Genomic DNA, 14,356 nt, shown 5'->3' with positions numbered 1-14,356 from the left:
CCCTACCTTATTATATTCCCTCTCTTTCCTTTCCTCCCCTCTCCATCTTCAGTTTACGTACTTTCTCCAACTCTTTATATTCAGCTTGCTACGCCACCATTTATACCTATCGTTGTGTGTGTTGGTTTTCTGTCGATTCTGATGTGAACATCCTTATCATTGAGCTGTACAAAGTAACTCAAACCAGGTCCTACCTTCATATTCATAACGAATCCTATTCCCGCTATACCATTTTCTGCTGCTGTTGATAATACCCTATACTCCTCTAACCATAAATCCTTGTCTTCTTTCCATTTCTCTTCTCTGATTCTTGAGCCTTGGGCCTTTGCATTTCTCTTTTCAGATATTCTAGCTTCCCTGCCACGTTTTAACTTCTGACATTCCATGCTCAGACTCGTAGAAAGTTATTCTTTCATTGGTTATTTAACCTTTTCCTCATGGTCACCTCTCCACTGGCATTCCATTCCTGAATATCCGAGTGGGGGACTAACGCCAAATCTCTTGCCAATGAAGAGATCATCGAGACACTTTTCAATTGCAGGTCACATGTGCTGAGGATACACGTTATGTGTATTTAATGCAGTGGTTTAAATTGCCTTCTGCATGCTCATCCCGTTGATCACTGTAGATTCTTCCGTCTTTAGGGGCAGTTTCATTCCCCAACGGCTAGAGAGTGCCCTGGACCTCTTTCCGCTCTCCGCCCTCTTTCAGAAGGCCTTTAGCTGAATGAATGTGACGCTATGTATCTTCGGCCATCACTGATGATTTTTATTCAAACTGTAATCGGTGGTGTGTTTCGAACCTTGGGCTGAGAACATTTTGATTACTAATCAAAAACGCTACCCCTAGACCACTGAAATGAAATGTCTTGTGGCGAGGGCCTCCCGGCGGGTAGACCTCATCGCCTGGTGCAAGTCTTTTCTGCGCCACTTCGGTGACTTGCGCGTCGATGAGGATGAAATGATTATGAAGACGACACAAACACCCAGTCCCTGAGCGGAGAAAATCTTCTCCAACGCAGCCGGGAATCGATCCCGGGCCCCCCGGCATGACAAGCCGGGGCGCTGTCAACTCAACTACGGTGGGAGACCCCCAAACCACTGGTGGTCATATCCATATTGTATAACCTAAAATGGAGAGATTTTACTGTTCAGAAATCGTTTTAGAAGAAGAGAAGATCGTTTTAGGCCTTGTGTAAGAAGGAGGAGTATTTACCAGTACTGAAGATTTTCGACAGCGAGAAGAACTTGGTCTGTTGGGAAGACCTTTATCGTACACCTTGTGTTGGTCACCATCCCACGACTGTGATGTAGTATAGAGTCTATTGATTCTGGAGGGTCACACTCAATGACATGCTGGATCTCGACGGCCTCATGTGACTAGCGTCGGAGATTATGCTGAAAAATAGGGTTTGTGTCCAGAGGAATGGCGTGTAATATGGTTTATTGGACACCTGAATAAAACGAACATGGTTTCATAGAAAAATGTGTTGCATTACGTTTTGAACATCCCTCGTCAAATTTTGTTGTTTGGTATCATTCCTTGTGTAGTTGCAGTTTTAAATGCCGGAAGTGTTCTTGTCTGTGCAGGCAGTTCGTAGAGTTTGGAATGGCCTGCACAAGCACGGAACGCGTGTCTAGATTCACGAGGTTTTGTTCGGCGAAAAAGAGCCCTCGACGAACTGTTTCCAGCAGACTTTTTTTGTTTCTAACTTTCGCAGGAATGTTCAGCTCTCTGGCGCTGAAAAGACGCCACGTGTGCAGCCTTCACAGCGTGACGTCCCATGAGACGAGTCACGTCCGGCTAGTTACCGCGGCGAACCTTGCTTTTCTCTCCGGCGCGCCCTCCGACGAGGCAGTAGGGTCGGGGCAAAGAGTAGCAGGTGTTTGTGGAGCGGCCCGGGAAAATACAATAAGCCGGGCTAGGCCGCCGCTAGCAGGCGCGCAAGTACGTGGGGCTCCGTGGCCGGGCGCGCCCCGCCCAGAAGCAGATCTAATTCGCAAAGAACTTAGCGTCGGGCGCAAGTCTCTTTGAGGCGTGCGTCACGTAATCCTTTGAAGTGCGGGCAGAGGCAGCGGCGGCGGCGGCGGCGGCGGCCTGACAAGGCCGTGTTCTTTGTGCGGCGGCGCGGTCACGTAGCCGGCCAGCCTGCTCTCGCACCGCCGCCAATTGCATTATCATGCGGACGGCCCGGCAGCTCCGTCCTGGCGGCCAACCTCTACCCGACACTCGCGGCAGGGTCGTTAGCACCCACACCTCGGCTGAATAATCAGCCTCGCTCGACTATCTTGTTAACATTCGCAGGTTTCCTGCTGGAGGCGCAGCAAGGAAAAGCAAACCAGAATTCTAGAGACTGCGTTGCAAGACAGAGAATTCCTTCACCTCACCTTAAACAGGGGATATATTTACTTGTAGTAAAATAGAAGACCCGTACAATTCAAACGAAATTTGAATTCAAACAAAATTTTTCCAGGGTGATTTCTCACTCTGCAACTTGGGGGTATCCTGATTTGAAACTTCTGGCACATTTGGGACCGGGACTCGAACTCGGAACCTTTGATTTCTTAAAATCAGCACACACTCGCCTGCACAGCGAAAATGTATTCCGGAAATGATCCCCCAGGCTGCGGCTAAGCTACTTCTCTGTAACATCCTTTATTCCAGGAGTTCTAAACTCCCTGGGTGTGAAGGAAAAACACAGTGAAGCTTGGAAGGCAGGATACTGGAGTAAGTGAAACTGTGAAGGAGAGTCGTGAATCGTGTTTGGATAGCTGAGTCAACTGAGCACTAGAGCAAGAGAGGCACAAGTCCCAGGTTCAAGTTCTGGCCCAGCACACAGTATTAATCTACCAGGAAGTTTCAGTGTGTAATTGACCATTCCGCCAAACGGCATTTGTCTTACAATCAAGGAAAACTTCCCGAAAACATTGTCCAGAACCACGGCATGAGAATTACTTTTAATTTAATTCTGAAACAATATAAGGGTACATAATTATAGACAACACGACCACATAATTATAGACAACAAGATTATAGATTTTCACATCTCTAGGAACCATGCTGTCGTACAGGGAAAACCTAGATGAAAAAGACAAAATTGAGAAATTTAACTAATTAAATGGCACTATCAGAAGAGCATCCAACTTAAAGTAAGAACAGAAACATATCTAAAAAATTATTAAGTTAGGTCAGTACCAACATTACTTTACGGAAGTAAATCTTGGGTAATGAAAAAGAAAGATAAAATAAGATTACTAGCCAATGAAATAAAATTCCTCGGGTACATAGCAGGATACACCAAGCTAGACTACATAAGAAATACTGATATCAGGAAGGAAATAAATATTTTCGATGTAAACGGTAATGTTGACGAATTCCGACAGAAATGGATATCCCATCTGTTACGAATGGACAAATCAAGATTACCATCACATTTTGACGATATACTCCGCAAGGCAAAAGGTGCATTGGAAGACCTGCAAAACGATAGAAGGACCAGGAGCAGCTGCAACAGGCTGAGGGAAAGCCTGATGCATGACGGAATAAGAACAAGAACAAGAACAATATAAGGCAGAACCAAGGAATGAGAAGTACTTTTAATTTAATTATGAGACAATACGAGGTAGGTAAAAAATCGCGAAAAATTAACTTGTGCGAAAATGCACACCTGGGGTCATCCAAACTGCAACACCTAGAAGGACCGCAGATATCAAAGCCAAACTGATTTTGGAGGTAACACGTAGTACAAAGATCACACGATTGAAATTCAGTCCCATCTGAAGTGAGGAAGTTGATGAAATCAGTACTGAGTGTTGCCGCCACTGCTGTCTGTAACCGCTGCTACACCCCTCGACCTTGAATTAAAGAGGCTTTGGGTGTGCTGCAGGGGTACAGCAGTCCATGCTGCTTACACATTTTGCCAAAGTTGGTCTGGCGTAGCAGAGGGCGGTATGTCACGGGCCACTCGTTCCGCAGTCGTCGACCAAATGTTTTCCACAGGCGAGAGACTGGGAGAAAAAAAATGGTTCAAATGGCTCTGACCACTATGGGACTCAACATCTGTGGCCATCAGTCACCTACAACTTAGAACTACTTAAAGCTAACTAACCTAAGGACATCATACACATCCATACCCGAGGCAGGATTCGAACCTGCGACTGTAGCGGTCACGCGGTTCCAGACTGAAGCGTCTAGAACCGCACGGCCACACCGGCCGGCAGACCGGGAGAGCAGGGAGACAAGGCAGAAATCTGCCAAGGACAGTACTTCTGCTTATGGCATGTATCGGTTAGAACATTTCGGCTACTGTAAGTGTGGGCGAAATATTGGTTTCTCCAGTACAGTTTTTTCATTATGATGCGGTACCATGCTCAGAAAAATTTTATGTCAATGTAACTTTTTGTCTTGAGGTCATTTTCAAGTCACTCACATTACGACAAAAGAAGGGTGTGAGCACGTACTGGAAGAAAAAAAAATCTCAATGATTCCACAACGCATGGTGTTTTTATCTTTCCCACATGAATTCACACTCTTGCTTTATTGACATGTAAGCCGATCTGAGAACGCCAATGAGAAGAAAACTAGTTAATCAGTGAAGACTGGATTTTCCAAAATCTTATGGCAGTTCGAGTTGAAACTATGTCAGTATTTAGGCGATTTGCGGCGTTACCTGAGTGAAATATGTCCCCCTGGTTCCAGAAGTGTTAATGAACTATCCACCTTCCGGGCAGTTACATTTCGCTAGGAATTTTCCTACCCGTTATGTACCAGTTTATTGACTTTCCGCTGGACCGAGTACCAAAACGAAAATGTAATATTAACTCAATTGTGAAATCTGTAGAGATAATTAATGTGATAGTAATTATTCGTTCTATTACATTTACTTTCCATTCATTACAGTCTGAATATAACATCTGATGCTTCAATTGGATGATCACTTACGTTAATTTAATAATTAAACATTGCACTCAGTTTTCATCAAGGCTATTGTTATTGTACACACATTCGTATGTTCTAGCCAGTTAATCCTTATTGCATATTTTAGCGGAAATAATCCTTTTTATATCATGTATTGCATACATTTGTCTCATATGTAAAATATATGCTGAAATTCGATATTTTTAATACTGCGGATTAGCTCTGAACGTACACCAACATGCCCAACTCATCTTCCTGACACAAGTGAACTGCGTCATTCTCCGTTATTTCGATGGCAGTGTTGTGTTCTCAGAATTTTCTCGTGCTCCTCGTAGCGCGAATCTCGAAGTGTCATGGGCCATTCCACAGCAGATTCGCTTCCCGATATGGCTACTGATTCACTGCAGCGTCGGTTACACTTACTTCTAAATTCCATGTTAAGACTTACGACACTAAGTCAGTAGCATAATCTTCATTATTACGCAGTTAGACTCAACTGAAGGCTATTGTTATTCTCGGCGCACAGAAATTTTCTCTTTGACCATAACTCACGTGTATCAGTGGTCAACAAACAATTCCGATAATAAAATACATGTCAGCACACGTACTCGTGTTCTCCGACGCAGCTATCTTCAAAATAAGGTAAAGATCTTGAATTTATTTGGCTATTAGCATGACAAACCTATTCCTATTTTCAGAGCACTTTTTCCGAGAATTCACAAGTAAATAATCTGGTGTACCGTATCAACTAAGAAGCCTAGAGATTACGCAACTTGTTTTTCCAACAATTACACTTCTAATAACACAGACCAGTGAAAATCTCATAAAGGATGACGAATCATCTGCATGAGTAAGTGTACTAGCGCTTTCCTCAATGCGTCTTTCCTCCGAACTTGCTATGGTGGACGCCTTCTTTACACTCAAGAAATGAGCCCGCAGCACGCTTCAGTGTGAGTATGCTCTAGAGAACAGTTCACTTAGACCCATTCTCTCTGGCATTTTCTTCATATTGTGGCTACAGTTTCGAAGACGTCGTGCGGTTTCAAATATTATTATTATCATTATTATTATTATTATTTAGTAATATTGAAACACTTAAACAGAATATTCATCTTTCACGGTGATATGTGTAGTGAGAAAACTGTGCAGTACTAGTAGTAGCCGCGAAACGTGGTATGATAGAGAAGATAATGTAATGAAGGGACATGGAAAGCTTAACTCTCAATTACAGTGTGAGAAATAAACATTTTAGCATGAAAAACATACCTTATAGTTTGTATTTGCTTCTCAAAATATTTTAATAGTATTTTGTGTTAACATACAAGGCTATTCTAAAAGAAGGAACAGATTTCGAACACTTATTGCTTCCAAACTACAAAAGATAGAAAAACAGTTCCAACATTCCTGGAAAGACAAAAGTTCGAATTTTTATGCATTCAATGTGAGCACCATATGTTAGACGACAAATATCAAATACGTGGCTAATTTCCTGCCACACAAGAAGTAGCCGATCTCTCTTATGAAATCACAGCTTCAGCAATGTGATGTCGTAGACTCTTAAGAGTGTCAGGCGTAGGGGGCAGGGGATAAGAGCACAGTCCTTTACACAACGCCACAGGTAAAAGTCACAAGTTGTGAGGTCTGGAGACCTGGGAGGCCACCGGCGACGAAGTTCATCTTCTGCTCCTCCTCTTCCAATCCAACATCCCAGACCACACACCTCGTGACTTTCATCTGTGGGGCTACGTAAAGGAACACGTTTTTATTCCCCCCATGCCTCACACTCTTGGAGGTCTGCGACATCGCATTGTTGAAGCTGTGAATTCGATAACGAGACACCAGCTGCTTCTTGTGTGGCAGGAAGTGAGCCACCATTTTGATATTTGTAGTGTAATACATGGTACCCACATTAAACGCATAAAATTTTGAACGTTTCTCTTTCCTGAAACTTTGGAATTGTTTTTCTATCTTTTGTAAATTGCTAGCAATAAATGTTTGAAACCTGTTTATTCTTTCAATTCGGGAAGACGATCGTTCAAACAACAGGCATCCGGCCGTCCAGATTTAGGTTTACCGTGATTTCCCTCTTCCATCCTTCCCTAATATCGAGCTTATGCTCCGTCTCTAATGAGCTCGTTAATGACGGAACGTTAAACACTAAGCTCCCTCCCTCATTACAATAGCGCCACCGATATAGTAACACCATAAAAATTCTACGTAAAAGAAATGATCACCCTGAAGTTGGCACATTCAGATATCGCATGTGATTGTTGCTTGGTTTGAGAAGAACTTGTTATGCCCTGTATATGACGGATAAAAATACCAGTAAGTGACGGAATTCGACAGTGGTTTAAAAGATGCATTGCCCTCTCTAGTGGACGGTTTGTCTCACAGCGATACTGCTGATTGCATATATTGAGGTTCCACGACTATCGTGAAAGTATGGAATTGACGAGATGAATACGGCCATACGCAAGGCCATACAGGCTTGCAATGGCCCTTCGCCTGCAGCGCCACACATCAATGTTCAACATCACTGCCAGCAAAGTTAGGGTAGCTGTTGCTGCCACAGATGACAGCCCTGTGCAGTAAAATTCACACCGTTTGTACCTCCATTTCGTCAAAAGAAAATGTAATCATGTATTTTTCCTATCACGTTGTCTATGCACAGTAAGTAAACTTAATTATTTGCTATGATTCTTGGTACTGCTTACTTAATGGGCAGCAGTGTATAATAAACAATTTATTGGATTTGAACATTAAATTTTAATTTTAAAATAACTGGCTGGATATTGTTGTTGTTGTTGTTGTGGTCTTCAGTCCTGAGACTGGTTTCATGCAGCTCTCCATGCTAATCTATCCTGAGCAAGCTCCTTCATCTCCCAGTACCTACTGCAACCTACATCCTTCTGAATCTGCTTAGTGTATTCATCTCTTGATCTCCCTCTACGATTTTTACCCTCCACGCTGCCCTCCAATGCTAAATTCGTGATCCCTTGAAACCTCAGGACATGTCCTACCAACCGATCCCTTCTTCTAGTCAAGTTGTGCCACAAACTTCTCTTCTCCCCAATCCTATTCAGTACCTCCTCATTAGTTACGTGATCTACCAACCTAATCGTCAACATTCTTCTGTAGCACCAAATTTCGAAAGCTTCTATTCTTTTCTTGTCCAAACTATTTATCGTCCATGTTTCACTTCCATTCATGGCTACACTCCATATAAATACTTTCAGAAACGACTTCCTGACACTTAAATCTATACTCGATGTTAACAAATTTCTCTTCTTCAGAAACGCTTTCCATGCCATTGCCAGTCTACATTTTACATCCTCTCTACTTCGACCATCATCAGTTATTTTGCTCCCCAAATAGCAAAACTCCTTTACTACTTTAAGTGTCTCATTTCCTAATCTAATTCCCTCAGCATCAACCGACTTAATTCTACTACATTCCATGATCCCCGTTTTGCTTTTGTTGATGTTCATCTTATATCCTCCTTTCAAGACACTGTCCATCCCGTTCAATTGCTCTTCCAAGTCCTTTGCTGTCTCTGACAGAATTACAATGTCATCGGCGAACCTCAAAGTTTTTATTTCTTTTCCATGGATTTTAATGACTACTCCGAACTTTTCTTTTGTTTCCTTTACTGCTTGCTCAGTATACAGATTGAATAACATCGGGGAGAGGCTACAACCCTGTCTCACTCCCTTCCCAACCACTGCTTCCCTTTCATGCCACTCGACTCTTATAACTGCCATCTGGTTTCTGTACAAATTGTAAATAGCCTTTCGCTCCCTGTATTTTACCCCTGCCACCTTTAGAATTTGAAACGGAGTACTCCAGTCAACATTGTCAAAAGCTTTCTCTAAGTCTACAAATGCTAGAAACGTAGGTTTGCCTTTCCTTGCTTTCTTCTAAGATAAGTCGTAAGGTCAGTATTGTCTCACATATTCCAACATCTCTACAGAATCCAAACTGATCTTCCCCGAGGTCGGCTTCTACCAGTTTTTCCATTCGTCTGTAAAGAATTCGCGTTAGTATTTTGTAGCTGTGACTTATTAAACTGATAGTTCGGTTATTTTCACATCTGTCAACACCTGCTTTCGTTGGGACTGGAATTATTATATTCTTCTTGACGTCTGAGGGTATTTCGCCTTCCTCCTACATCTTGCTCACCAGATGGTAGAGTTTTGTCAGGAATGGCTCTCCCAAGGCCGTCAGTAGTTCTAATGGAATGTTGTCTACTCCCGGGACCTTGTTTCGACTCAGGTCTTTCAGTGCTCTGTCAAACTTCACGCAGTATCGTATCTCCCATTTCATCTTCATCTACATCCTCTTCCATTTCCATAATATTGTCCTCAAGTACATCGCTCTTGTATAGACCCTCTATATACTCCTACCACCTTTCTGCTTTGCCCTCTTTGCTTAGAACTGGGTTTCCATCTGAGCTCTTGATATTCATACAATTGGCTCTCTTTTCTCCAAAGGTTTCTTTAATTTTCCTGTAGGTTGTATCTATCTTACCCCTAGTGAGATAAGCCTCTACATCCTTAAATTTGTCCTCTAGCCATGCCTGCTTAGCCATTTTGACCTTCCTCTCGATCTCATTTTTGAGACGTTTGTATTCCTTTTTGCCTGCTTCATTTACTGCACTTTTATATTTTCTCCTTTCATCAATTAAATTCAATATTTATTCTGTTACCCAAGGATTTCTACTAGCCCTCGTCTTTTTACCTACTTGATCCTCTGCTGCCTTCACTACTTCATCTCTCAGAGCTACCCATTCGTCTTCTACTGTATTTCTTTCCCCCATTCCTGTCAATTGTTCCCTTACGCTGTCCCTGAAACTCTGTACAACCTCTGATTTAGTCAGTTTATCCAGGTCCCATCTCTTTAAATTCACACCTTTTTGCAACTTCTTCAGTTTTAATCTACAGTTCATAACCAATAGATTGTGGTCAGAGTACACATCTGCCCCTGGAAATGTCCTACAATTTAAAACCTGGTTCCTAAATCTTACCATTATATAATCTATCTGACACTTTTAGTATCTCCGGGATTCTTCCATGTATACAACCTTCTTTTATGATTCTTGAACCAAGTGTTAGCTATGATTAAGTGATGCTCTGTGCAAAATTCTAACAGACGGCTTCCTCTTTCATTTCTTAGCCCAATCCATATCCACCTACTATGTTTCCTTCTCTCCCTTTTCCTACTGTCGAATTCCAGTCACCCATGACTATTAAATTTTCGTCTCCCTTCATTACCTGAGCATTAGTTACCTTTGAAATTGCGCATTGTGAGTTGATTTTAGTCAAGAATGTATTTAAGGCGACAAGGACGCCATTATCAGCATCACACTGAGTTTGGACGAGGTCGTGTGACAGGGCAACGTTATTTCAGAAAGACTTCGAAGGGATGTAGTCGCTGTACATGATTGCTGGAAGCGCTGATCACGGGAATGTACGGTCGTAAGAATACCGGGCTCAGGACGGCCACGTCGCACTACCGAGAGGGAAGATCATAATGTTTGGGGTGTTTCTCTGGTGCATCGTACTGCTTCTACAGCAGCAGTTAGATCGGCAGTTGGCCTGCAGTGTGTGTTCCACTGACCATAAACCAACACCATATGCGACTTCAGTGGTGTCAAGCGAGAGCTCATTGGAGAGGTCTGTTGTTTTTTCTGATGAAAGCTGGTTCTGCTTTGGTGCCAGTGATCCTGTGTTTTGGTTAGAAGTGGGCGTTAGAAGTAGGCCAGCTGAGGGCCAGCAACCACCCTGTCTGCATGCTAGACGCTCTGGACCTACACCTGGAGTTATGGTCTGGGCTGCGATTTCGTATGACAGAAGGAGCACATTCGTCGCTATCCCACGCCCCCTGAGTGCAAATTAGTATGTCAGTCTGGTGAGACAACCTGCTCTAATGCTATTTATGAGCAGCGTTCCAGGAGGCGTTCTCCAACAGGATAACGCTCGACCACATACCGCTGTTGTAGCCAGCATGTTCTACTGAATGTCGACACATTGCATTGGCCTTCTTATCACCAGATCTATCTCCAATAGAGCACATATGGGACATAATCGGACCACAACTCCTGCGTCATCCACAAACAGCATTACCCGTCCCAGTGTTGACCGACCAGTTGCAACATGCAAGGAATTTCAACCCACAAACTGACATCCGACACCTGTACAACACAATACATGCACGTCTGCATGCTTGCATTCAACATTCTGGTGGCTACATTGCTTATTAATGTACCAGCATTTCCCATTTGCGATGGATTATCACACCTATGATAATACAGTGTTAATCACTTAAATATGTTGTCCCCTAGACAAATGTTTTCCCGAAATTTCATTACTCTACATTAACTATTTTTTAGTATTGCAATTTTTTTTCTGTCACTGTATTTACGCTCAGGGACTGTCACATTAGCAGGGCAGACATTAACAGGTTATTTCGCAATGTAATACCAAGGCTCAAGTAGTAAAATTTAGTTCAAAATGGTTCAAATGGTTCAAAGCACTATGGGACTTAACATCTGTTGTCATCAGTCCCCTAGAACGTAGAACTAGTTAAACCTAACTAACCTAAGGACATCACACACATCCATGCCCGAGGCAGGATTCGAACCAGCGACCGTAGTGGTCACGCGGTTCCAAACTGAAGTGCCTAGAAGCGCACGGCCACACCGGCCGGCAGTAAAATTTAGTATATAAGTTGAAGGATAAGCTTGCACGAATAGTTGCTATTGGAATTATGCATAATCAATGAATCCCCTTTTATCTCAGGATAACATGGTTCCGTTTAAAGCAGTTGAGGGGATAAAGGGATATACCAAGTATTCGAAGCACGATGCGGTACTCCCTCCACCTCACCACGTTCTTCCAGTTCAGCAACAACACGCCGCGCCCACCCGCCTCTCGCCGGTTCAGATTGTTAGCATCGCTGTCTGTCATACTATTCAGCGTCAACGTGAACGTTGCAGCGTTCAACCGGCCACGGCTGCTTTCAGACGTCTTTTCCCGACGTCCTCCCACAGCCAAACGCCCCTTTCACATATGAGCACCGTTTTCACATCGTTTCTTATAGTGGTATGCACCCTCTCGTCACGCAGCGAAACTGCCGCGCCAGTGTCGATACTAACGTGTCAAACAAATTGTTAGACAGATGAATCGAGAAAACAAACAATAAGAAGCTATAAAAGAGAAGAGAACCAAAGATAGGGGAAGTATATTGTCGGTCGTGGCTTCTTAGTACAAACAAAAAACCATGAGGACCATAGCAAAATAAAATACATTAACCTGACACAATAATTTGTTAGAAGATCCTTCAACCTAGGTTTGGAAGTGAATAAACTCAGAACACTGAGTGATAAACATTAAATATTCCAAACAAGCTGAAATGTTTCCTTGTGTCACAATCCTTATATCATGTCTAAGAGTTCCTCGCTGTAGTTCAGTTACTCCATGATGTGTTGTTTATTCGTATACTCCGAAAGCCATCTGCTATGTTATGTATTGGCCACGCGTAGCGATAAGCACTTGCATGTAGCAGAGAAAGTAAGTCTTCCGTCTGGTAGAGTAGCTACATCCTTGTTTGCGAACAAAAAGATGTGCCTTACGCAAGCTACAAAAATTGATATTGCTTGGCACAGAGATCGGTTAGCGAGGTCCCACTTGCCTTGTTGGACGAAGAGACGGTTTCCGCCTGTTGCCGTAAACAGGCACTATTTTCCTGTCTGTTACGTCTGCCGAATTATTTACACTAAAGAGCCAAATAAACTGGTACACTTGCGTAATATCGGGTAGGGACTTTGCAGCACGCAAAAGTGTCGCAACACGATTTAGCATGGACTCCTCTAAAGTCTGAAGTAGTGCTGGAGGGAATCGACACCATGAATCCTGCAGGCCTGTCCACAAATCCCTAACAGTAAGAGCACATTAAACTGCGTCCCAGAGATGCTCAATAACATTCATGTCTGGGGAGTTTGTAGGCCAGTTTTTAAACTCAGAAGAGTGTTCCTGGAGCCTCTCTGTAGCAATTCTGGACATGTGGGGAGTCGCTCTGTAGCTCCAACTGCACACACCCCACACGATTACAGAGCCTCCTCCCATGCTGACATGCAGCGTCAATGGATTATTGAGGTTGTCTCCATACCTGTACTCATCCATCCGCTCAATACAATTTAAAACAAGACTCGTCCGACCAGGTAACATGTTTACAGTCATCAACAGTCCATTGTTGACTGGCCCAGGCGAGCCTTAAATCTTTGTGTCGTACAGACATCAAGAGTACACGAGTGGGCCTTCGGCACCCAAAGCCCACATCAAATGGTTCGCACGCTGACACTTGTTGATGGTCCAGCATTGAATTCTGCAGCAATTTGCGGAAGGGTTGCACATCTGTCACGTTGAACGATTCTCTTCAGTGGTCGTTGGTTCCATTCCCGCAGGATCTTTTTCCCGCCGCAGCGGTGTCGGACATATGATGTTTTCCCAGATTCCTAATAATCACGGTACACGTGTCGTCAGGGAAAATTCCCACTTCATCGCTACCTCGGAGGTGCTGTATCCCATCGCTCGTGCGCCGAGTAAAACACCACGTTAAAACTCAAATCTTGATAATCTGCCATCGTACGAGTAGTAACCCATCTAACAACTGCGCCAGACATTTGATGTCTTATATAGGCGTTGCCGACCGCAGCGCCGTATTCTGCCAGTTTACATCTCTCTGAATTTGAATGTGCATGCCTATACCAGTTTCTTTGGCTCTTCAGTACAGTACAGAAGTTTGGCTTGAAATACTCAAGTGGGCGTACTGAATCGGACCCGTGCGCGATACTTTTCAATTGCATTTCACGTGAGGAAGGTTAGTTCCTTTGCTCAGTTTCACGACTTTGTTGGAGCACGTGGGACTCGATATCCGCTTTCTATTCATTCATCTGAGTCTACTTTTTTCCTTGTTAAATAATATTATGGACATTGGCATTTATATGATTGTTTTTCTGAGTTGTGTGTTGATGTAAAGTGACACTATCTGTAAAAGGGCGCTTGTATGCTATGCTTATTCAGTTATAATTTGCGGCTCTCACGAAGTCATTTTCCACTATTCTAATCTTTGTTTTAATCCTCACATGTGCTCCCTTAAGAACATCGTTGAGAATTTGACTCACTTTCATTTATCTTGACAAACTTAGTGAATGATTTGCCTTCATCAGAGAGATTATTTTACTTTTCAGCGCAATTTTCACCTATCGCAGTAAGTGTGTATCGCTATGGAAGTTCAAGGCACATGTCTGCTGTGGTAGAAACATCGATTTTTTAGCTATCACACGAGCTCATTTCAATTTTCTAGGTGTCGTCGGACACCGTGTGTAGGCTCATTTACATTGCTCGAATCACACCAACAAGGAGGTATTCAGGAATACAGA

Source organism: Schistocerca piceifrons, chromosome 2, assembly GCF_021461385.2.
Source record: "Schistocerca piceifrons isolate TAMUIC-IGC-003096 chromosome 2, iqSchPice1.1, whole genome shotgun sequence".
NCBI classification, from domain to species: domain Eukaryota; kingdom Metazoa; phylum Arthropoda; class Insecta; order Orthoptera; family Acrididae; genus Schistocerca; species Schistocerca piceifrons.
Note: the sequence above shows the minus strand (reverse complement) of the source record.